The sequence below is a fragment of the Felis catus genome, chromosome B1 (genome assembly GCF_018350175.1).
Source record: "Felis catus isolate Fca126 chromosome B1, F.catus_Fca126_mat1.0, whole genome shotgun sequence".
Taxonomy (NCBI): domain Eukaryota; kingdom Metazoa; phylum Chordata; class Mammalia; order Carnivora; family Felidae; genus Felis; species Felis catus.
In genome coordinates, this window is record NC_058371.1 from 31,082,425 (window position 1) to 31,107,073 (window position 24,649).

Genomic DNA, 24,649 nt, shown 5'->3' on the forward strand with positions numbered 1-24,649 from the left:
GTCTCTACCAGATGTCCTTCCAGCAGTGAACTGTTTTTCCCCGTGTGGCCTGAGAACCTCCCTGACCCCACTCTGTTCCTGGGGTTCACCCTTCCCACCAGAGCACCACCAGGTATCGAGCTGCGGAGTTGCAGCCTTTGCAATCCCCTTGTTTATAGTCTTAATGGAATTCAAACCCTCTCCTTTCTCCTTTCTCTCTTTTTAGTTTAGTTCCTGTGGCTGTTTCCAATTTTCCACTTTCTCTCCAGCTGCTTTTGGGGAGGGGTGCTTTTCCCGTATTCCCTCACCTCCCCCAGTCTCTGTCCTCTCTCTGCTTGCAAAAGCAACTCCCTTCCTGCTCCTTCTCGCTCCCCAAGTTCACCTCTCTGTGCCGCATACCTGCTGAATTTTGTGGTTCAGGTTGTGCAGATTGTTGTGTTAATCCTCCAATCAGTTTTCTAGGTGTGTAGGATGGTTTAGTGTTGGTCTGGCTGTATTTCATGGACGCGAGACACACAAAAAAACTTCCATGTTGTTCCGCCATCTTGGCGGCTCCTCTATATAAATTTTAGAAGAAGCTTGTCAATAGTCACAAAAAGCCTTGCTGGGACTTTGATAGAAATCACATTAAACAGATCTGTATCCAGATTCCTTTTTTTTACATGTGGATGTTCAGTTGTTCTAGCACTACTTGTTAAAGAGACTATCTTTGCTTCATTGTATTGAATTTCCTCCTTTGTTAAAGACCAGTTGACTCTATTTTTGTGGGTCTATTTCTGGGCCTTTTATTCTGTTCTGTTGATCTATTTGTCTCTTATTTTTCTGATGCCACACTGTCTTGATTATCGTAGCTTTATAGTAAATATTGAGATTGCGTAGTATCAGTCCTCCAGCTTTGTTCTCCTTCAGTATGTTTTGGCCATCTTGGATCTTTCACCCCTCTATATAAACTTTAGAATCGGTTTGTTGGGGTGCCTGGGTGGCTCAGTCGGTTAAGCATCCGACTTCGGCTCAGGTCATGATCTCGCGGTCCGTGAGTTCGAGCCCCACATCGGGCTCTGTGCTGACGGCTCAGAGCCTGGAGCCTGTTTCAGATTCTGTGTCTCCCTCTCTCTGACCCTCCCCCGTTCATGCTCTGTCTCTCTCTGTCTCAAAAATAAATAAACGTTAAAAAAAATAAAAAAAAAATAGAATTGGTTTGTCAACATCCATAAAACAACGGCTGAGATTTTGACTGGGATTGCATTGAATCTACAAATCAAGTTATAAAGAGCTAATATCTTGATAATGGGTCTTCCTGTACACGAATATGGAACATCTCTCCATTTATTTAGTTCCCTGATTTCACAGAGTTTTGTAGTTTTCCTCCTATAGTACTTGTCCATATTTTGTTAGTTTTATACTTAAGTATTTTATTATGGAGGGACTAATGTAAATGGTAATGTGTTTTTAATTTTAAATTCCACTTGTTCGTTGCTTGTATCTAGGAAAAAAGGCAATTGACTTTTGTACATTAATCTTATATTCTGTAAACTTGCTACAATCTCTTATTAGTTCTAGGAATTTTTTGTTGATTCTTCTGGGCTTTCTACATAGACAATCATGTCATCTGTGAAAAAAGATAATTATATGTATTTCTTCATGATATTTATTTTAGTATTTTTTTTACTTATTGCATTAATAAGGACTTTCAGTACAATATTGAAAAAGAGTGTTAAGAGTGGAAACCCTTGTCTTATGCATAATATTAGTGAAAAATGTCAAGTTTCTCACCACTGTGATGTTAGCTTTAGGGTTTTGTATATATATTTATTTCTCCAACAGATTTTTTGTTGTTTTGTTTTGTTTTTTTGAAAAGAATGGATTTTGAAGAGAAAAACATTGGGAGAGTTGTTTGGAATAGAAAATAAATACCAGAAGGGGTGCCTGGGTGGCTCAGTTGGTTAAGCAACCAACTTCAGCTCAGGTCATGATCTCAGGGTTTGTGGGTTTGAGCCCCATGTCCAGCTCTGTGCTGACAGGTCAGAGCCTGCAGCCTGCTTCGAATTCTGTGTCTCCCTCTCTCTCTGCCCCTCCCCTGCTCATGCTCTCTCTCTTTCAAAAATAAATAAATGTTGAAAAATCTTAAAAGAAAAAAATAAGTACAAATGTAAGCTGTTTTGCTAATTGTTTTATAATCAAAAAAATTTGCACGGAAAATGCCCTATACGAAACAACACAATAAAGGTTTGAAGATCAAGGTGTCCTCTTAGGCAAAACTGAAGATTTCAGTATTTGGAAATTCCAAATACTGCAAGGCTGCAGTCTTTGTTTTGGGATGGATCACTGGGTGTGTGACACAGTTCAGGCTCTTAACCAGATTTAAACAGAAGAATGGCCACTTGGCCCAGGTAGTAGATGAAGTGTTTGGTTTCATGTGTCACATGACTATCAACGTTTCTCACCACGATGAGGTCCCAGGTGGGGTTGTACTTCTTGTCAAACACTTTTAATATGGGCCACAAAGTCCTTCTCTATGTTCTATTTCTCCAAGACCTGAGTAGCACACTCCATTGCATCCTGTTACATCTCCTCCAACATGTTGGCATTTTTGATCATTTCATCTGAGCCTTTTGGTTGCACATAGTTACCATGGAGCAGCCAATAGAAACACTCAGACCTAGCAGGAGCTGCCCTTACTTGGGTCTTTGTATATAATCTTTATTAAGTTGAGGAACTCCTCCTTATTCCTAGTTTAATGAGAGTTTTCACCATGAATGTGTGTTGTATTTTGTCAAATGCTTTTCCTGCCATCTATTTATATGATCGTATAATTTTTCTTCCTTAGCTGATTGATAGGAAGGACTATGTTAGTTGATTTTTGAGTGTTTGGGCAGTCTTGCATACCTGGAATAATTACCATTTGGTCACATGTATACTTTTTTCTACATTGTTGCATTCTATTTGCAAATATTTTGTTGAGGATATTTTTATACATGTTCATGAGAAATATGGGTTAATAGTTTTCTATTTTTTTGCTGTGTCTTTGGTCTTGGTATTGGGGTAATGCTGGATTCATGGAATGAGTTAGGAAGTATATCCTCCGTTTCTGTCTCTGAAAGAGATTACAAAGAATTTGGCATAATTTTTTCTTTAAATGTTTGGTAGATTTCACCAGTGAACACAACTGGTCCTGGTACTTTATGTTTTGGAAGATTAGTAATTATTGATTAGATTTATTTACTAGATAGGAGCTATTCAGATTATCTCTTTCTTCTTGTGTGAGTTGTGACAGACTGTGTCTTTCAAAGAATTGGTCCATTTCATTTATGTTATCAAATTTGTGGGCATAGAGTTATTCGTGGTATTTATTATTATTTCCATTTTCGTGGGAGGTGTAGTGATATCCTGTCTTTCATCTCTGAGATTAGTAATTAGTGTGTTCTCTCTCTCTCTTTTTCTTAGTTAACCTGCCTAGAGGTTTATCAATTTTATTGATCTTTTCCAAGAATTGGCTTTGGGTTTCAATAATTTTCGTTATTGATTTCCTGTTTTACATTTCATTAATCTCTGCTCCAACTCCATTTTTGTTTGTTAGTTTACTTTGGACTTAATTTGCTCTTCTATTTCTAGTTTCCTAAGGTAGAAACTTAGCTTTTTAATGTTAGGTTTTTGTTGTTTTCTAACACATCCTTTCAGTGCTATAAATTTCCCTCAAAGCACTGCTTCTCTGCATCCCACAAATTTTGTTTTATTTTATGTTAGTGTAGTTCAAGATATTTTTAAATGTCTCTTGAGAGAAATGTGTTATTCTTTAAATAACACATTTAAATGCGTGTTATTGGCTCGGCCACCATAACGAATGACACAGTAACTATCCGGACCAGGAAGTTTATGACCAACCAACTACTTCAGTGGAAACGAATGGTCATTGATGTTCTTCACCCTGGAAAGGCAACAGTACCTAAGACAGAAATTTGGGGGAAAACTAGCCAAAGTGCACAAGGCCACACCAGATGCCATTGTTGTATTTGGACTCCGAATCCATTTTGATGGTAGGAAGACAACTGGCTTTGGCATGATTTATGATTCTTTGGATTATGCAAAGAAAAATGATCCCAAACGTAGACTTGCAAGACATGGCCTGAATGAGAAGAAAAAGGTCTCAAGAATTCAGCAAAATGAACTCAAGAACAGAATGGAGAAAGTCAGGGGAACTGCAAAAGCCAGTGGTGGTGCTGGCAAAAAGTGAGCTGGAGATTGGACAATAGGAGTAAAGATTCTGTAGTGACTTTATCTGTGATGGTTGTGCAGATTTTTCATGAGAGGATTAATAAATTAAGAACTTTTAGGTGTCTAGTTGTTTGGAAAAAAGTGTATTGTTTAATCTTCACATATTTGGAAATTTTCTAGTTATTTTTCTGTTATTGATTTCTTGTTTACTTCCTTTGTGGTCTCAGAGCAGACACTGCATAATCGTTTTTCTTTTAAATTGGTAAGTTGTGTTTTGTGGCCTAGAATGTGATCTATCCTGGTGAATGCTCCATGTGAGCCTGAGAAGGATGTGGATTCTGTTGTTTTGGGATGGAATAGTTTATAGATCTCAATTATGTACAGTTGATTGGTGGGGCTGGTGAGTTCAACTATTTCCTTAATTGATTTTTTGCCCGATGGATCTGTCCATTTCAGATAGAGGGATGTTATAGTTTCCAATTGTGATAATGAATTCACTTATTTCTCCTCGCAGTTCCCAGTTATTGCCTTATAGATTTTGACACTCTGTTGTTTGGTGCACACACATTAAGGATTATGTTTTCTTGGAGAATTGAACTTTATAAACATGTAATGCCATTCTGTACCCCTGATAATTTACCTTGCTATTCAGCTTTTCTCTTGTTAGGATGGAGTGATGAGTTCTAAGATCCTTACATGTAGGACAAGAAATGGGGAATAATTATATATAATATCTCTCTCTTTCGTTTTCATTGTTGTTACTTTGGGTACTACAATATATATGTGTATATTATACCAATATTTTACCACTTTGAATGAAGTATAGAAGCATTCTTTTCATTTCCCTTCTTCATTTTAAAATATCTTTGTCTTGAGTATCCTATGATGCTATAAATCAAACGTGATTTATACAACTCAAGAGGAAAAGGACAATCTGTCCATATTTCTGCTGTTTTTCTTCTTCCTTCTTGATGCTCCAGGATTCTTTTATTCTTTCCTTTGTGTCTGTTAAAATGTCTTTTAGCCATTCTCTTAGGATAGGTTTGCTATTCCATTATATGAGAATGTCTGTATTTCCCCTTCGTACTTGAAGGATAGTTTCGTGAAATGTAGAATTTGTAGCCGACAGTTCTTTTTCCCCCAGCATTTCCAAGATATTGCACTACTTCCTGCTGGACTCTGTGATTTCAGATAAGAAATCTGTTATTTGAATGGTGTTCCCCAATTCATTTCCTCTCTGTTTGCTTTCAAGATTTTTCTTTGTCCTTTATTTCTAAACGTTTAATTTGGATATGGATATCTAAATACAGGTGGCATTTGGAGTTTGTTTGCTTGGATTCTTGGATTTATAGGTTTATATCTTTCACCAAGTTTGGGAAGTTTTTAGCCATTACTTTTTCAAATACTCTTTTAGTCTCACTCTCTTTCACCCTTTCCTTAAGATTCTTGACTATACCCATGCTGGATTATTTATTATTGTCCCACTGGTCTTTGAGGGTCTGTTGAAATTATTTTTCTTTAGTGTATGTCTTCCATGTTGTTCAGATAAGGGGAATTCTATTGATCTGTCCTCAAGTTCGCTTATTTTATCTTCTGTCTTCTCCATTCTATGACTGAGCTCATCTAGTGAGTTTTGAGCTTTTCTGCCTCTTGTATTTTTTTATTCTATAATTTGTATTTGGTTATTTTAATATTTGATTTATTTGCTGAGCTTGTCTATTTTCCCATTTGTCTCAACAAATTTTAAAAGCATTTTAAAATTGAAGCATTTAAATGTTGAAGCATTTTTATTCCGTAAGCTTTAAAATCCTTGGTGGTAATGTCAGAGAATTCCGACATCTAATTCATCCCCATTTTGGAGTCAATGGGTTGTCATTTCTCATTCAAGGTGTTTTTCTTGACTCTTGACACAAAAGATCATTTTCTATTGTATCCTGGACATTTTGTCTAATACATTAGGAGTGTGGGTCCTGCTGTATCTTTTTAAAAAAACAATTTTTAACATTTACTTATTATTGAGAGACAGAGAGACACAGAGCATGAGCAGGGGAGGGGTAGAGAGAAGGGGAGACACAGAATCCAAAGCAGGCTCCAGGCTCTGAGCTGTCAGCACAGAGCCTGACGCAGGGCTCAAACTCACAAATTGTGAGATCGTGACCTGAGCGGCAGTTGGTTGCTTAACCATCTGAGCCACCCAGGCGCCCCTATATCTTTTATTTTAGTAGGAAGTCTCCCTGTTTAGGTTTAACAGTCAAACCTTGGGCTGCTTTTGTGGGCTGTGGTTCCAATGGCTGTGCATTTGAAGCATTACTTTGGCTCATTTGAGTCTTCTGAGGCTTCCTCAGGTCTCTGCTTGTGCTGCCTATGGGGACAGAAAGGATCTTCCCAGGCTGGGATTCTGAAGGAGCACTACGCAGAGATCCCCCAACTGGTGCTTTCTGTCTTCTCTGGTGTCCCTGAGCACGGAAGAGGATTCTTGCACCTGCATATCAAAAAGTCTTTTCAGGTTGCTGCTTATGTTGCTGCATCCCTATAGCTGGGTCCAAGCATCCACCTTGGTGCCTTTCGGAGAGTGGGATTGGCCATTTGTTATGGCTGAGTCCCTCCCACTGGTTCCACATGTTGACCCTGGTGGCTCCCAGTAGGAGAAGGGATATCAGGAGTATTAGCATTAGGTTTGTGGTGCCCAGGGGATAAAGGAGGCTTCCCAGACTAAGTCTGTTGTGGTAAGTTGGTCCCTCTTGCCAGTTCTGGCCCCCTGCCTCAGTGAATCTCAACAGTGCAAGAGTATGGGGGCTGCTGGGGAGAGTACACACCCTTGTCTTTTTTTGTTGATGAGGTTCCTAATTATTTTGCCTTACTAGTGGTGTCAGGCTCACTAATGTTGTCGGAGCGTCTCCCATTCGATCCAGGAAAGGAATGAATTTACCTGGGCTGTATTTTGTTGCCAGGTTGAGGGTCAGGAAATGCTGGGTCTCAATGACCTTACTCTGTTGGTTGCGAGAAGACACAAGATACCCTTGCACTGAAGTGTTCCTCCAGTCCTAAGGTTCCAAATCAGCTTGCCTTCTGCTTACCACCATTCAGACTTCTTGTTTATTTTCATTATTATTATTATTATTATTTTTGCATTATTTCCGGAGTTGACAGTTATGCTTGGGAAGAAGAAATGGGGAGAAACAAGTCTGTGTCATCTTGTCAGGCTGGAAGTTCTACCATAATATTTTTGCTAAAAACTAGAAAATGACTTCTGAAAAGATTTCACAAATGCAATACGTTGGTTTCTGTGCATTATCACACTAAACAGTATGAAAAATGAGCATGGTGTAGATATATGTATCATTTTAATGTGATTAATCCTCCATAAGTTTAGACACATTTATGACTAGTACTTGTTTGAGAAGCAAACCTGAGAATTAAATAGAGAAGAAGTGATTTTTCTCTATAGTGATGCTATATGAAGTTTTCCTACTGATGAACACAAGAAAAAATAAGCTAAATATTAATGCAAACATGTCTGTCTTCTCGAGACTACATGTTTAAAACAACTTACAGAAATTGCACAAGGTTTAAGACTAAAGATCTTCACTATTAAAATCACATACACTTGGTAAAAATATGCAAACCAATGACATGATGCTATATCAGGCGCTCCGCATGTCTCTCGACTGAAATTTATAACTGGAATTAATTGCAGATGACTTTGGCTCATGACTGGGTAATTTATTCCAGGCTAGAGGTTTCAGAAACAAAGCATCTTTATCTGTCTCTGTCTTTAGCCCTCCTGAGAGGAGCCCATTTATCAGCCTTCTTTATTGATTTTTTATTTAGAGAAGTGATGCAAAATGTGCTAGACAGCCAGATAAATTAGTGATCATCACCTCCTTTGCGTAGTTCTGAATTTTAAAAAACCATATGCATATATGGCATATATCATTCTGTTATATATGACTATAATACCTAGCAAGGGTCTCATCACTTAAAACATAAAAACACACAGAGACCATCTTACTGGCTTTCGTTGGTTTAGAAATGAAAATTATATTGACAGGCTCTTTTTGATATCCCTTAAGCGATAATTTGGTTAACATTAATTATCATCGTGATATGTAATTGTATTTATGTATTTATGAATTTATGCATAGACCATTTGAATATTTTACATTTGCCTGTTAGCACTGTCTTCAGCATGCTTTTATATTCGTGATCTTTTATTCTTTTCACAACTCGGCTTTATGAAGTACCTTCATCTTGCAGATATGCAAGCTGAAGAGAAGTGTAGGACTTATTTTTGTTAAGGTCAAACAGTTAACTTCCAGCAGCCTGGAGACCCGAATATAGATCTTCTGACTCCAGGCTCTTTGCGGTAAACATCAATCCCTCTGTGACTAAAGTCCAAACACAGGATGAAAGAAAACAGAGCAGAATACAAAAGGAGTTATTTCGTGCTGCACGGAGAGGTGCTGTTTGCAACCAGGAAGCATAGCTAATCACCAACCTGGTGTTAATTACTGATCTGCATCTAGTTTATGACTAAACATTATTCAGCCCGTGCTGATTAATTCTGCTGTGAATCGGATCATTATATCACTGGTTAAAATTCACACTTTGGCCATACGTCTGGGAACAGTCTTCTAGTTCATACACCCCACATGCAGAGACTATTTGTAGTTAATGAAAAAAAAATTGTGATTCATAGAATTCTAATTTCTAAGTTGCCACAAATGTATCGAAGATTATTGTATAGAAAATGATGTTTGGCTAATTAAATACCGATCAATCCAACTTCCATTCCGAAGCCTGTGCAGAACAAGAGACTACATTTAGGATCCATTCTTCGTACGCTCAGATTTAAGTAGAGAATCCTTCTTCACTTCACATGAACAATATAATTTTCTTTGTTTATTCAACATGCTGCATTATTCATTTTATTATAAAAATTGTCTACTCACAAGGTTTTAAAATAATTGAGTCTATTTGTTTCGCTTTCCCTGATGTATTAATATTTTCTTTGCATGGTACTTTAGAAAATATATGACCTAGCAAGCAGCCTAATTCTTGTCACAGCTGCAACCTTACTGAGGCAGAAAATTTGGCATTTATATAAAATGAAACCATCTCTAATGCTTTGTCCGCCCTTCTAGAATCCCCTTTGTTTAATCACCATGTGTAGAGCTTATAAAAGGACTGCTTTCAGGAATAAGGAGATAGAAATGAGGGGATGCTGATGTGTGAATAAAATGGTGATATAAAAGAAAATGGATTTTGTTCCCCCTCCAGCTGAAGTCTGTAGATGTTGCCCTCTGCCTGCCACTGATAGCTGTATGTGTCAGTCTCCGGATTCTGAATCACATCCCTGACCCACCCCCTCCCAGACCAGGATGTCCCTGCTACACGTTTCCATGGTGCCGAGCTTCCCTATCATAGCGCATTATTGTAATTGCTTATTGTGTCTTCTGAATCCTCTGATAGTCATAGAGTCAGGGACAGGGTCGGCCTTGCTTCGCATTCTTGCACCGTCATCTAGTACAATGCTGGCACACAGGGGTTCTTCATAAATGTTTGCTCAAGAAAAAAATGGACACAGTCTAAAATTTGAGCTCCTGGCCACTCTCACTCACACCATGAAGGCTCTGCCTCAATATTCGTGTGAATCTCGCCCTTCAGAAACAACACTCCTCTGTTCCGTTTGGTAGTACCAGCATCTAACTCAGTGTCTGCAATATATTAATTGCTTGGTGAATGTCCCTTAAGTAACTGTATTAATGAATTGCAACCAGTTCTTATCTTGGGCATGAGCTAGTTATTTGTGGATCAGATCTGAGACTCTCTGGTGATTACATCACCAAGAGTTGTCTTCAGGACTGCGTAAGGGTAAGGAACAGGCCCATCTACTGTGAAAGGCATTTCCCTGATGTGTAAGTGAAACAAAGTTCACATTCCTATGCAATTTTCAGCCTAGTATAAATTAGACACTCAAATAAACTCAAGAGTCGAATTTTGATTTTTCTGGTACCCTGACTGATTTTTGATGGTCTCAGTGAAGGATGCAGTCCCAAGTTCATTTCTGAACATCCTTCATTTTGATTCTGAAACGTGTCACACAATGAGAAACACCAGCCCCCTGGGTATGGTGGGTTTTATGTCTCTGACCTGTCTTATCTCTTCATGGTAAAAGGAAGAATGCGTTCCATGTCAGAACAGGGGTTCTGAACACCAGCCTCCTTCAGATTCCTCCTGGTGCCAGATGGGCACAGAGGAGAGTGGATGTACTGGGACTGCGACGGGGATGGGAGGGTTCGCCTGCACTGTGTCAACTGTGAAACCATCACAGCTTGAGGCTGTGCCGATCTGCTGGCGCCCACTGGGCGGGGATGGTGGCGCTGGCCAGGCAGCCTCCGTAGGTGTCAAAGCTGGAAGTTGGAGTGAAGGAGCAGTGACTCAACCTCAACGCAAGAAGAGACCCAGCTCGGGCACATCCTCAAGGAAGACAACGCTGGGGCCACGAGGGATGAATCGTGTTAACAGGGAGGGAGCCACAGAGATGATACCAGCTGGTTGATGCCTGGGTGAGTGGCAAGTTGTCAACAGTTGCCAGTGGGAAGGAAGATTCCTGAGACTCCACAGGTGCCTGCCATAAGATGGAGTGATTTGGGGATTTTCTTGGTCTGTTCATGCTGCTATAACACAATACTACAGACCGAGTGGCTTACTCAACAAACACTCACTTCTCAGGTCTGGAGGTTGGTATGTGTGAGATCAGGGTGACAGCATGCTCAGGTTCTGGTGAGGGCCCTCTTCTCGGTTTGCAGATGGCCGCCTACTTGCTGTGTCCTCACATGGTGGGGAAAGATCAGGTTCTCGTCTATTCCTCTTCATAGAGAAACACTAATCCCATTATGGGGGCCCTGCCCTCTTGACTTCATGGAAATCTAATTACCTTCCAAAGGCTTCTCTCCAAATACAATCATATGACGATTAAGGCTTCAACATATGGTCTGGGGGGCCGGGGGGATACAACATTCAGTCTATAGCAGGAATTAAAGGAAGGAGTTAATGTACCTCTAGGTGAGGTACCTAGGTACCTCTGGGTCCAGAGAGAAGTATTTCTATTTCCTGAGTTACATGACCCATACTTGCTCTTGATTTGTCCTGGGGAGACCTTCAGGTGTCAGTACCATATACCAGGTGACATGTGCTGTGGTGGCTTTGCATGTGCCCCTCTGACACTCATGTGCCTTTCAGCTTCAAGCAAGGCACTGCATCCATCAGAAGAGCTTGGGGCTGAAGAGGAGTGACTTTGGGGTAGACACCAACTCACACATAATCCATATATCATGTGGTAGGCATCCTTGAAGTTTGTAGAGATACAAATGCATGCAAGAGAGATCTACTTCCTGCTCTCATGACGCTTACATTCTAGAAAGGAGACAGACAGCGTGCAGGGCAATCAACATATTAACCAGATACTGTTGAAAGCGACACATGGAGGCACCTGGGTGGCTCAGTCAATTGAGTCTCTGACTTCGGCTCAGGCCATGATCTCACAGTTTGTGAGTTTGAGCCCCACATCAGGCTCCACACTGACAGTGCAGAGCCTGCTTCAGATCCTCTGTCCCCCCCTTCCCTCTGCCCTTCCCCTGCTCACTCTCACTCTCTCTCTCTCACACACACTCTCTCTCACAAATAAATAAACATTAAAAAAAAAGAAAAGTGGCACACACCCTAAAGAAATTAAAATAGGAGAACTTGTGGAGTAACTGAGGGGTGGAGGGATGTGGTTTACACTAGGGGTGATAAATGAATTTGGAGGGGGTGGTTTTGGAACTGAACCCAAATGATGGAAAGATGTAGGCAGAGTGTTCCAGGCAAGGGTCACACACAATTTTGTGACAGGATGAGGTGAATGCATTTGAGAAATAGAAGGCCAGTATAACTGAAGACCATTCTGTCTCTCACCATCTGCTTGTGTCTCTACCAAATGCATATGTTGAAGCCTTTATCCCCAGTGTGATGGTATTTGAAGATGGGACCTTTGGGAGGTAATTAGGGTTAGATGAGGTCATGGGAGTGGGGCCCTCATAGTGAGATTAGTGCCCTAAAAGAAGACATACCAGAGAGTTTGCCTTCTCTCCGAGGTGCCTTTCCACCGAGGAAAGGCCATGTAAGACGGATGCTACACCTTGAGGAGGAGGCCATCTACAAGCCAGGAAGAGGGCTCTCACCAGAGTGATTGGCGGTCACCTTGACTTGGACTTCCATTCTTCAGAACTGTGAGGAAGAAATTCCTGTTGTCTTAAGCTACCCTAGTCTAAAATACCCCAGTATTTTGCTATGTCAGTCCAAGCAAAGGAAGACACCATCAGAGACATAAGACATAAGACACTTGGGCAAATTAGAGCCAAACTAAGCCTTGTTTATCTCTCCTGTAAAATGGCAATATATAGACAACCACATCATAGTTTGTTGGGAGAATTAAATGAAATTATGCATTTAAAGTATTTAGCACTTTAACTGAGACATAGTAGATGCTCAGAAATTCTGTTACTATTAATACATTCTGCAGGAATAAATGTGAGTGATGATAAAACCCACTAAAATTTCTTTAAAATTTTTTTCAACATTTATTTATTTTTGAGAGAGAGAATCGGAGAGACAGACAGAGCCCAAGCAGGGGAGGGGCAGAGAGAGAGAGAGGGAGACAGAATCCCAAGCAGGCTCCAGGCTCTGAGCTGTCAGCATAGAGCCTGACGTGGGGCTCAAACTCACAAACCACGAGATCATGACCTGAGCCAAAGTTGGACGTTCAACCAACCAAGCCACCCAGAGACCCCCAAACCACTAAAATTTTTTGAGGAGTTGTTTTATTTTGTGTTGTGCCATCAAAATCATTCTTGCGGGGGGCACACAAAGTGGAGGGGGAGATGTCGCTTGAGTCACAGGACCCTTGGTATGCGAACCACAGCTGTAGCTTTGGCAATGGTAAGCAAATGAAGCGCCAAGAATCTCTTTGGAAAAGGAACAAATATAAGAAGGATTTACTGAAATGATTGGATTAGAAATTGTTCTGAAGAAGGAAAGAAGTTGAGAAAAAACGTATAGGGTTTTCACTGCCTTCTACTGATTTAGATGGGACGCACAGTCACACAAAGTGGTAATACGTGTTCATTTGTTTCTCTGAATCGGTTACTTGAGTTTTCAACTAATGGGAGAAAATTAGAAGCTCTCAGCATTATATGAGGAAAAGGAAGCCATTTAGAGCAAGGGGAAGACATCATTTACCAATAGTATTCCATAGATTCTCCTTTTTCTAGTTTCTAAACCCATGCATTAAGGGGAAACTATCACGACTATGTCTACCATAGAATGCTCTGCTGTGTAGACATTTATCCAAAGAAACTTTCATGAGCTCTACCATGCGCCCAGCACTCTGAGAGGCACTTACTGCTCACAACAATGTCCTTGTGCCCAGGAAAGCAGCTGCAACGGTGCTTCCAGCTGAGGAACAATGGGATGCTATGCCATCCCCACTCTGCAAACTCAAGGCTGGGCACTGGCCACTCAGGACAGAAAGAGAAGACTCTCCTTGTCAGTCAGATGGTGGCCAAGTTATCCAGACTGAAAAATCCTGGTTAGAAGAGCGGGAAAAATCTCATGGCATTGATACTCTAGGAGGACAGGAGCTTCAGGCCAAAATTTAAGTGAAGATGGCTACCTAGAGAAGCACATAGGGGACCAAGGCGACTTTGGCTCCAACTGTGCTCAACCAGATGACATTGAGATTTGGTTTTCATGGACACATGGGTAAAGGGACTGGGGCAATGCCCAGAGCCTGCCTGAGGTGATGGGTCTAATAGAAATCCCTGATCCATAAAGTTGCGATCCCAGTGGCCATGTCCTTGATGTGAAGGTGAAACGGAAAAAAGAGCATCGATGTGGGTACATAGGTAGGTAACAATCATTCACCAAGAGCCACGCTTATCAGGATTCACAGTTTTAGAAATTCCATATCATTTCTTCTGTTCAGCAGCAATTTATTTCTGAGGCGATGAAGTATCTGCTCTGACAGAGAAAAAGAGAAGGTATTTAAAGGAGATTAAAAGGCACATCAAGTCAACATACAAGCATTTGTTTGCTTTGGGTCCAGGGTGAGGTATTTTGGCAGCAAAATCCAGTCTTTTCTTTTTCGGGCACATCTTAAGGTCCCTGGATGGTCATGTGACAAAGTTCTCTCCAATGGAGTGTGAGCAAAGGTAACTTGGCTCCCTTCCAGATCAGGAAACACTCTGGCACATGCTTCTCCACTTCTGCCTTTGGACCAGACAATGACGGTGTTGTCCAGAGAGATCGAGTGTAAGGATGAAAGAGAGTCCATCAGCGCGAGTGCCCGAATGGCTGTCCGTCAAGATGACCCACAGACCTGAACAACTGTGAGAAAGTAATAAACTGCCTTGTGCTAAACCCCTGACACGTTGGGGTCTGGTGGTGGCTTCCAGCTAGCCTAACCTGACCAACGCAGAATCCAAGCACCCGCCATTCTGAAGAGTAAGGACTTGGAAGACCGGAGCAGAGGGGAGTAGTGAATCCTGAAGACAGTCAGGAGAGAATGAAAAACAGAACTTACTACATGTTTTCATTTGTTTTATTATGGAGGCCATTGCTGATTATAAAATCCATGTTGAGATGAAGAACAAAGCAAATCAAACTAATGTCCTGGTACTACAGTCCTAGGACCTTGGGAACTTCTCAGATGGCCCTTCCTGATGGCATGCCTTTCACGCCTAGAGAGGCGGCTCCTGTGGTGACTTTTACAATAATCTCTCACTTGCTTTTCTTCATAGTTTTACAGACATATTATTCACACCTAACATTTTCTTTTAAAATTTTAAATAAGTGGTATATGGTTTTACGTAAAAATCATTCTGTACATTGTGATGGTTAATTTTGTGTTAACTTGACTATACTAAGGGGTGCCAGATAACGCATTGTTTCTGGGTCTGTCTGTGAGGGCGTTTCCAGCTGAGATTAGCATCTGAATCACGGCAGATTGCTGTCCCTAGGGGCATCATCCAATCCTCCCGGGACCTGAACTGAACAACAAGGTTGAAGAAGGAAGAATTTGCCTCTTTTCCTTTCTAGCCTGTGTGAATGGGGACATCAGTCTTCTCTTGCCCCAGGACTGGAATTTGTACCATAAGCTGCCTGGTTCTTAGGACTTTTGGAGTCAGAGTGGAAATGTATCAAGAGCTCTCCCGGTCTCTAGCTTGCAGACAGCAGAACTTGGGACTTCCCAGCCTCCATAATCATGTGAGTCAATTCCCTACAATGAATCTCTCTCTCTCTCTCTCTCTCTCTCTCTCTCTCTCTTTCTGTCTCTCTCTCTCTTTCTGTCTCTCTCTCTCTCTTTCTGTCTACAACTCTGAGAATGAGCCACCAGCGACCTTAGAAGCAAAAATTCACAAGGAAAGAACAAACGACAGCAAAAAGGGGAAAAAAGAAATTGATGAGATAAAAAGAGATACAAATGAAATATAAAAAGACTAGCACAAATCTAAAATTTTATTTTAAAGAATATATATATATAAAGTCAAGAAATTCTGGAAATTGGAGCATACAGAGGAGGGATTTACTGTACCAAATACTAATAAATTATTGTATTAAGTTGGATTCCATGGTTTTCATATATATATATTGTTTCTCTGGAGAACCCTGACTAATCTAATACATACATGATCTGTGATTGATTGTGTTACTCAATATTATGTTTGTGAAATTTATTCCTGTGGTTGCACGTAGTTGTCCATTTCACTTTTTGACTGTTAAATCACATTCTGTTTTGTGAACAAAATAGTTGCTGGGTCATAAAATATATGTATGTTCACATTATTGAATACAATTAAATTGTTTTCCACAATATTATACTAATTCCCAGATCCACAACAGTCTCTTTTGCTCTCTATTCCTGCCAGCACTTGGTCTTGTCACAATATTAATATTATTATCATTATCGCCAAACTAGTGCCAAAAGTAATCTTTTGTCCTGTTGCTACATCCTCTCCCAGATTATAGGTTGTGCTTTTACTCTCTAACTGCAGTCTTTTAGTGAAGAGGAGTTTTACATTTTAATGTGTTTGAATTGTGTTTCTTACTGAAGAAATTTTTCTTCACATCAAGGTCAGTGGTAATTTGAGCCTCAAACCACAGGAGAGCTGACTGATGGATATAAATCTTCAGGTGGACACTCTCTATCACAGCAAAAGCTGAGAAAGCCAAGTTTACTCCTATCTTTCTTTGTAAGGTGCATCCCTCTCCCCCATCATTTATTTTCTCATGGATTCTAAGGTCCCTCAGGGGTCCTACTTCCATTAAAAGTTCTCCGCCTGCCCTCTGCCTTGTATGAACCCTTGCATTTATAGTAGGACTTAAAGCATTTATAGAGCTTCCATTTGAACTCAGGTTCTAGGTATATAAGGCCTGGAAGGCACTTCAAGACAGCCTTTGGCTTCAGCCTAGCTAACTCTCTGGATTGTACTTTAGCTTCGTTTTGCACTCTGAGGATTTTCCTTAGTTTCTTACCACTTCTGGCATGTATTCAACAAGAGTTTTTAATGGTTTATCCAGACTTTAAAATTGTTTTCCAATGGGAGGATTTTCTGGGGTATTTTGGATGACTTATGGCCAGAAACAGAAGTCCAAACAATACATTTTAAAACAAGAAAAAAAAAAAAACAATTATCATTGGGTGAATGGGTTTAATAGATAAGGGAATATAAGGGATAACAGTGGAAAACAGAGCCCAATTCTTGAACACAAAAGGAAAACCAGTAAAAGCCAAGGCAGATTTTACTCCAGTTTCTCTCTGAATAAGTGGGGGGCTCTGTAGATCTCTCCCCAAGTCTAAGTAAAGCTCCTTAAAACAATCTTCAGCCAGAGGATCACCAGTTATTTAAATTATAACAATTCCTAACATGTGATATTATTAATTATAATTATTTAAGTCAGTTCCACACCCAGCGTAGAGCCCAACTAGGGGCTTGAACTCACCACTCTGAGATCAAGACCTAAGCTGAGATCAAGAGTAGGGTAGGTAACCGACTGAGCCTCCCAGGTGCCTCGATTGTTTTTTTAATTTTTATTTATTTATTTTTAAGCTCGAGTCCAATGTGGGGTTTGAACTCATGACCCTGAGATCAAGAATTGCATGCTCTCCAGACTTAGCCAGCCAGGCACCTTGAGAAACTTTTTTTTTAAATGGAAATTGTAAAATATAAATATGATCCTGTCATCCTGTGCTTAACATACATCAATGTCAAAGGTTTTCCATTGTTTATAAATTTCCTAGCATGATGAATAAGGTCTTCCATTGTCTGCACCTTTGCATGGACTGTTGTCTCCACCTGGAGTTCCATTTTTCTTTTTTGTCCACCCAATTTGCTCCTACTCATCCTTTGAGAATGTATGTCAACTGCATCACTTCCGTAACAGTTTCCTCCTTCAACCCCAATTCCTACTCCTGCACTGACGGTCTCTTCCTTCTCCTCATTCTAGTGAATCATCTACACACAAAACTGTGCCACATCACACCATGTTGTTGTTATTTGTTACGTTACCGCTTGACCACTGAGTACGCTAGAAGTTATTTGAGCACCAGGCAGTATCCTAGACAGTTCCCTATCCCAAACACTCAATTATTGTGCCTAGGAAAAAGATGTGCAAAAAATTGGTCAAATGACCAAATGGAGTGTTCCAATTTCCTAATCAGGTTGGGAGGCTGTACATTTTAAAAATAAAATCAGGAATCCCATTCAGTATGAAATCTGTGTAGCAACCTATTTCGGCCTTTTCTAAATCTGTTAAAATAACAGTGAAGCTATAGAAAAATGAAAAAAAAAAAAAGCCTTGTATCTTTAAAAGCTAAGGCTAACAGACAAGCCAATGACAGAATGTGATGGTGATCCCCACCAGCGATCTGATAGATACGAGTGAACTAAAAATTAAGCATATCTAAGCCTCACATTGCTAGATTTTGTTTTGGGTCACACAGGATTTCTGGAAATAAAAAGCCAAAGCACTCCTGTCTGGAAGCCCACCCTCTTTACTCCCATACTGAGGAGACATAGGGGTTGCACTAGTAACAATAACATGCTAATTAATCTTCAACACTTTGGGCACTGACTTAAGATAGAAGATGAATTCTCCCATCCTCCTCTGCTTGAACATGTCTCAATGAGAGTCCCAGAAAACAAGCATGCAGGAAATAAAAGAAAGGTATGAGCTCCTCATAGGAGTGGGGGCTAACAGTAGCATGTTCTATTCATATAAATGCAATTCATATAAATAAGCATAGTTTGTGTTCACGTGTGTATGTATGTAGGGGCAGGGCAGGGGTGGGGGTACAGCAGGAGGGCAAGCAGAACAGACTTTCTAGTGCACACAAGTCCTTTTCTTCAGTGCAACTGAATAACAGAGGTCCAGGCAGTGAAAGAGGGTGAAGTTGCCTGTGTACTGAAGATTTCTCTTAGGAACCCATCCAGTCACCCTCCACATAGAGACCTAAAAAAGCAGATGAAACCATCACACAATGGGGTGTCCCCACTTATAATTTATATATTTTGCTTATTGGTAAGCAGTGTGGCAGATTTCCTCTCATGAGAATGGGTAAAGATAATGGGACCAAAATGAGGTATACAAATGTTGTTTATAAAAAGTAAAAGGAGACGGGATCAAGAGGACTCGAAGAAAATCACAGCTCTGAGAATGAGCCACCGGCAAGCTTAGAAGCAAAAAATCACAAAGAAAGAACAAATGACAGCAAAAAAGCGGGGGGGGGGGGGGGGGTAGAAATTGATGAGATAAAAAGAGATATAAATGAAATAGGAAAAGACTAGCACAAATCTAAAATTTTATTTTGAAGAATATATATATATGTATATATATGTGTATATATATATATACATATATATATATGTATATATATATACATATATACATATATATATATATTATATATATATATATATATATATATATATAAAGTCAAGGAATTCTGGAAACTGGAGCATATAGAGGGGGGATTTACTGTACCAAATACTAATAAATTATTGTATTAAGTTGGATTCCTTTGGAAGTTGGCTCTGAGGTGGAGAATCGTATGTAGGAATTTTACCAGGATATATACTTAGGATCAACCCCTGTGAAAGAGTAAAAAAACAAGGAAAGAGGAGGAAAGAGGCACTGGCAGGTGCCTATAGCATCTCCTTTCCCTGAGGGGGTAGCCGGAACCAAGATGGCCCCTCAAAGTTGCCCAAATGAAGACAAGGAGCCGGATCTTTATTCTCCTGCAATAGTTACGGAGTTCAACTTTTCACAGGAGGAGGCAGTTTAGCTTGGATGAGCAACTTTCTTTAACGGAGTGCTGTCCTAGGAAGTAAGTGGGGGAATTAATACCTCAGTCTCTCAGGGGGATCTTGGTGGTGTCTCACAGTATCCACTGAACTCCAGAAAGAAAATAAGTGAAACACAGTGATACCGGATCTGTATTCCTAGAACTGAAGAAGATCTACATACCTAGAATATGAATGCATATACAAATCCAGAATACAATAAAAGAATGTAGATAATTAGGAGAGGGGCACATGGGTAGCTCAGTCAGGTAAGTGTCCAACTCTTGATTTCGGCCCAGGTCATGAACTCATGGTTGATGAGATTGAGCTCTGAGTCAGGCTCTGCACTAACAGCACGGGATTCTCTCTCTCCCTCTCTGTCAGCTCCTCCCCCCCTCAAAATAAATGAATAAACTGAAAAAAAAAAAAGATTTGTAGGAGAAAGAATGGATTATTCAATAAATCTCAGGGTGTCAGGGGATTAACAATTTTGACAAAATTAAAGTTATGCCTTTAGTTTACCCTATATTGTTTAGGATATAGATTTGCTATATGAGATCTGAAAGAATCCAAGGACTTCAATATGATAGTTGTATATGATCATTTTGTAATCTGGGTGGAGGAAGTGCAGGGGTAGAATGGTGAATCTAATACATGAATCGCCCACTCTCTGCATGTTTCTAGATGTAGCACGAACACATTGTGAGCAGCTAGATGGAGGACGAAGAGAGGATAAAGGCCCTCCTTTTGAGAAAAGACCCTGAAATTGCATGTCACTTACGTCCGCATTTCATTGGCCAGGTCATACCCGCAAGAAGGCTGAGAAATGTATTTCATTCTGAGTAGCCACGCATCTCGCCCAAACGCAGGCCTTTTACTTCTACGTTGGAGAAAGTAAGCATCAATATTGGAGACTACCTCTGTCACAGACACCAATTCCAGATGAATTAAACTTTTATTCAGAAAAAATGAAATGACAACCATTGGCAAAAGCTTAGGCCAGGATGTGGGAAATAAATCCCCTCAAATATAGATATTAAAAATATTATTATAACCAAGTCTGTTGATCTAGGACTTGCATTTCTAGTTATTTATCCTGAGGCATGAAACAAAGATGTGTGCAAGCATTTAAGTGCAGTGGGTATCACAACATTATGATTATGAATAAAAAAATGAGAACAAGGGATTGTTCAATATTTGACAATATGAGATACATAAAGTATTTTTATTTCTTTTGTCTTTATGTAGAGTTGATTCAGCCGACAATGGACTACTATAAAGTAATTAAATATTTTGGTGCAAAGAATATTTGATGTAATGGAAAATACTCAACACATGTTACTGAATGAAAATTTTTCAAAGGGGTATGTATAACATGAAGCTGGATTTTTTAAAATGTTTATGTATTTATTTTGGAAGAGAAACAGAGAGAGAGAGTGCACATAAACAGGGGAGGGGCAGAGAGAGAGAGGGAGAGAGAGAATCCCAAGCAGGGTGCAGGGTGCAGGGTCCCAGCTGTCAGTGCAAAGCCCGACTTGGGGCTTGATTCCATGAACCATGAGATCACGACCTGAGCCAAAACCAAGAGTTGGATGCTTAACTGATTGGGCCACCCGGGCGCCCCAACATGATGCTGGTTTTTGAAAGAGCATGTACACATCTCGGAAAGCTAGAAAAGTGTAAGACAAAATGTTAATCACAATGTGCATCACTATTTACCTATATACTTTACCCAAACATGTATAAAGTATCACCTTGAAAGTAAAAAATAAAATTCTTTAAAGGAATCGAGAGTCTAAAGTATTAGTAGGATGCATGAAGTGGAACACACAGCAGTCATGGGTGACTTCCGAGAGGATGGCACTCGACATGGCTCTGGAGGGCCCTTGAGGGACATAGGGGATTTTTTTATGTTTGGAAAAGGGAGGAGCATTTGTCATGGCAAAGTGACAAGGCAGAGTAAAGTTTGTTCAGGGAAGAGTGAGCAATTTAGTGTCTTGGAAGGATAAGCCTGGAAAGTCAGGCTGGAATGGGCTTACAAAGCAATATTAGGAAGCTTGAGCTCTTTCTCTTGGGATAATAAAGAGCCATGGAAGATGTCAGTTGGAGGGAGTCGTATGATTAGATTTGACTACTGAAATAGGCAAGGCGGATCGTTCCAGTCCCAGTCCCTCTCCTCCCCAACTGTGCCATCACTTCCTGGCAGATGGCCAGGAGAATCCTGGGGTTTTCAGCTCCCCTCTAGTTTCGGGAGTGCCTCACTTTGAAATTCATCATTGTACCTTGTGTTCTCCTAAAATTCATCTGTTGAAGCCTCATCCCCAATGTGATGATATTAGTAGTGTTTTATAAGTCAGCCCGTCTGTGGTAATTTATTATAGCAGCCTCCGTGGACCAAGGCACACTTTGCTATTTGAATGTGTTTCTTTTCGCCAGGCGTATGCAGTGTTCTTCACCTCCCCAGCCCTCGTAACATTTATTTCATTTCTATTTCCACATATACTTTTGTATAAGTTCGTTAACAAGATTATATCAATAAGCTTTCTTCATGCATTTTGATAACAAATTTTGTTCATTCCATAGTTTTTTTTCCCATGTATACATAAATATGTATGAAGTTTTCCCAAAAAATGGGATCGTATCACACACGCTTTACTGAATGTGCATTCCTTTTCTCATCAATAACTGGAACTATCCTCCAATTAACTGATATAATTCTAAGTCATTCTTTTCAAAAGTGCACATCTTGTTTCTATGCAATATATTTTCAGTCATTTTATCATCTATAGCTTTACTTTACTTTTTGTCTAGTTTTTCATCACCACAATGCAATAAACATTCTTACATATGTTTGCTTCTGTAGCATACCCTAAAAGCAAAGTTGCTGGGTCAAGGGTAGGTGTCATTATAATTGTAAGAGGAAGCGGCCAGAAGGAGTTTCAAAGAGGTTTAACGCTACATTTCTAATGGCCTTGGGAAAGAACACTCTGTTGTAGAGATCTTCACCAGTGATAAATATAATAGCTTTTCGGCATTATTGTTGCCAGCCCGATGGATATAAAATGATATCTTATTATTTTTATTTGCATTTCTCTGGCCACTAGTGAATAGCTGGTGTGGTGCTCTTGTCTATTGGAGCTGTACTTCAAGAGTTATTATTTATATCCTGCTTTCCAAATCTTCGTCCCTTCATAATCTTTTTTGATATAGGGCCAGCTGACTGGTCAATTTAAATTCTTCCTGGCCTCTGTTGACACAGTGTCCCTGAGTACTGTTAGAATTCACATTTTAAAACATGAACTGACTCCTCTGTACGAGTGTCTCCCTTGAGAGACTTAGTATGCCTTACCCAAGCCAGATAAACTCTAGGCAGGAGGAATTGGGAAGTTCACTCACATCCCTCTTCTGGGGAAAAATGGGTGTGAACAGTACACAAATCCCTAACTCCTAAAACACCTAAACGAGTTCAGTGCCTTATCTAGAAATGCAGGTCTGCAGCTGTGGGATAAGGTCTCTGCGTGTCAAACACCACCTTTGAAAACATGAACTAGCTTGCAAATAAAGCATTCTCTGGGCATAACAGGATTTCAGAATGACAGATGTGACTCTGGGCGGTCTTGAAGGATACTCTGGGAGGGTGGTATGTTTCTCTCTCATTGATTGCTCAGTGTCTGTGCTCACCATTCTAATCTATTCCAGCCAGCTGCATGCGGCAGATTATTACCTAGTCAATGTGGAACACGGCCAACCGCTGGGGAGGCATCGGACGTTATGCCATCATGTCAAGAAGTCACCAAGACCAGCCCTTTCCCCTGGAGCCCGTTAACAATTAAAATGTTATGGATTGCTCCGTCTTCTTGTCACTACTGTAAAAAAAATCGAGAGAACTCAGCCTTGCTGTTTATGACTAACATCATCTGGGTTGCGAGAGGACTAAAGCCCAGCAGGAATTCTCTGCTTCTAGATGCCCCCCCCCCCAATATCCCTCTGCCCACCACATCCTCATCCAGGGTTAACTGAGAGCACAGCCTGCTCCAACTGGTTCTAACCTGTTTGCTCCAAAATGATTTAAAAGAGAGAGAGAGAGAGAGAGAGACCTCTCTGCTTTCTTTTTAAGGTAGTAATCTCTTTGATACCAAAATAATTACATAACCATAGACATTAAAGAGGAAAAGACCATCCCTGTACATGTGACGGGTCCCCAAATCACATCAAGAAGGATTAAATGACTTGCCAATTACAGGTTAGCCAATGTCAGGATCAAGACCCTGACATGTGTGCCCTGACTGTAACATGAGGATTAGAATGTTCACGGATGATTTTCAGGGAATGTGCGGAACCCCTAGAATTGTGTGAAAACTTTGTGTCTTCTTTTTTGGTGGGCAGGAGTCCATGGTTTTTATCAGATTCTCAAATGGCTCCCAGGTCGAAAGTGACTTAATAAGAGTTACAATTCCAGGAGAAGCTCAAGTCCTCACTCCAGTGGCCGGGAGGGACTCTCATAAGGATCGGACCAAGTTAGAAACTTCGAAGATATACAATAGGACCCAGGCAGCAGAATGAAGAGAGCTTTTGGTGGAGAAGCAAAGATGGTGATTCTCTTTCAACTTTAGGATCTATTCTCTATGTGCTGTTTTCTCATGAGGCAGATGCGATCACGTGGAGCTCTGAGTGTCCTCTGTTTGGGACTTTCCTTCATTCTTTGATGGCCGAGGGACTCTATGATCAGGCTTAGGGCATGGAACCCTGGACAAATGGACTCAACCGATTCTGCTCAAGGCTTCTCCGGCCCTTGCCAACTGTCATTATCTTTGGTGAGGAGGAGCCACAGGACCAGCTAGAACAGAGGGCAGAGCTGATTGGACACTTCTCCAGACCTTCCTTGACCCAAAAAGAGTAGCAGGAGCTGAGGCTCCCATGCTGTTCAGCTCAATTTGCCAGAGTGAGAGACCAGACCTGAGGTTCACGTAGGAGCCTGATTAGTAATAAGCCTAATAAGTAATATGACATTTACCTGGAGGGGCCACTCTGTGCAGCTGTCAGAGGCCCATCTCAGGAATAAGAGGCTCCATGGA

General features: G+C 40.5%; 1 long non-coding RNA gene and 2 pseudogenes across 1 annotated transcript; 2 read left to right on the plus strand and 1 right to left on the minus strand.

Moving 5' to 3' along the window:
* Positions 1–2,061: 2,061 nt before the first annotated feature.
* LOC123384807 lies at positions 2,062–6,288 on the plus strand (annotated as a pseudogene).
* LOC101098135 lies at positions 2,331–2,577 on the minus strand (annotated as a pseudogene).
* Positions 6,289–12,931: 6,643 nt separating the features above from the next.
* Positions 12,932–23,421, plus strand: LOC123384808. Its single transcript, XR_006596443.1, has 3 exons — positions 12,932–15,498; positions 20,823–20,938; positions 23,274–23,421. It is a non-coding gene; the product is annotated as an uncharacterized LOC123384808 (long non-coding RNA).
* The last annotated feature ends 1,228 nt before the right edge of the window (positions 23,422–24,649 follow it).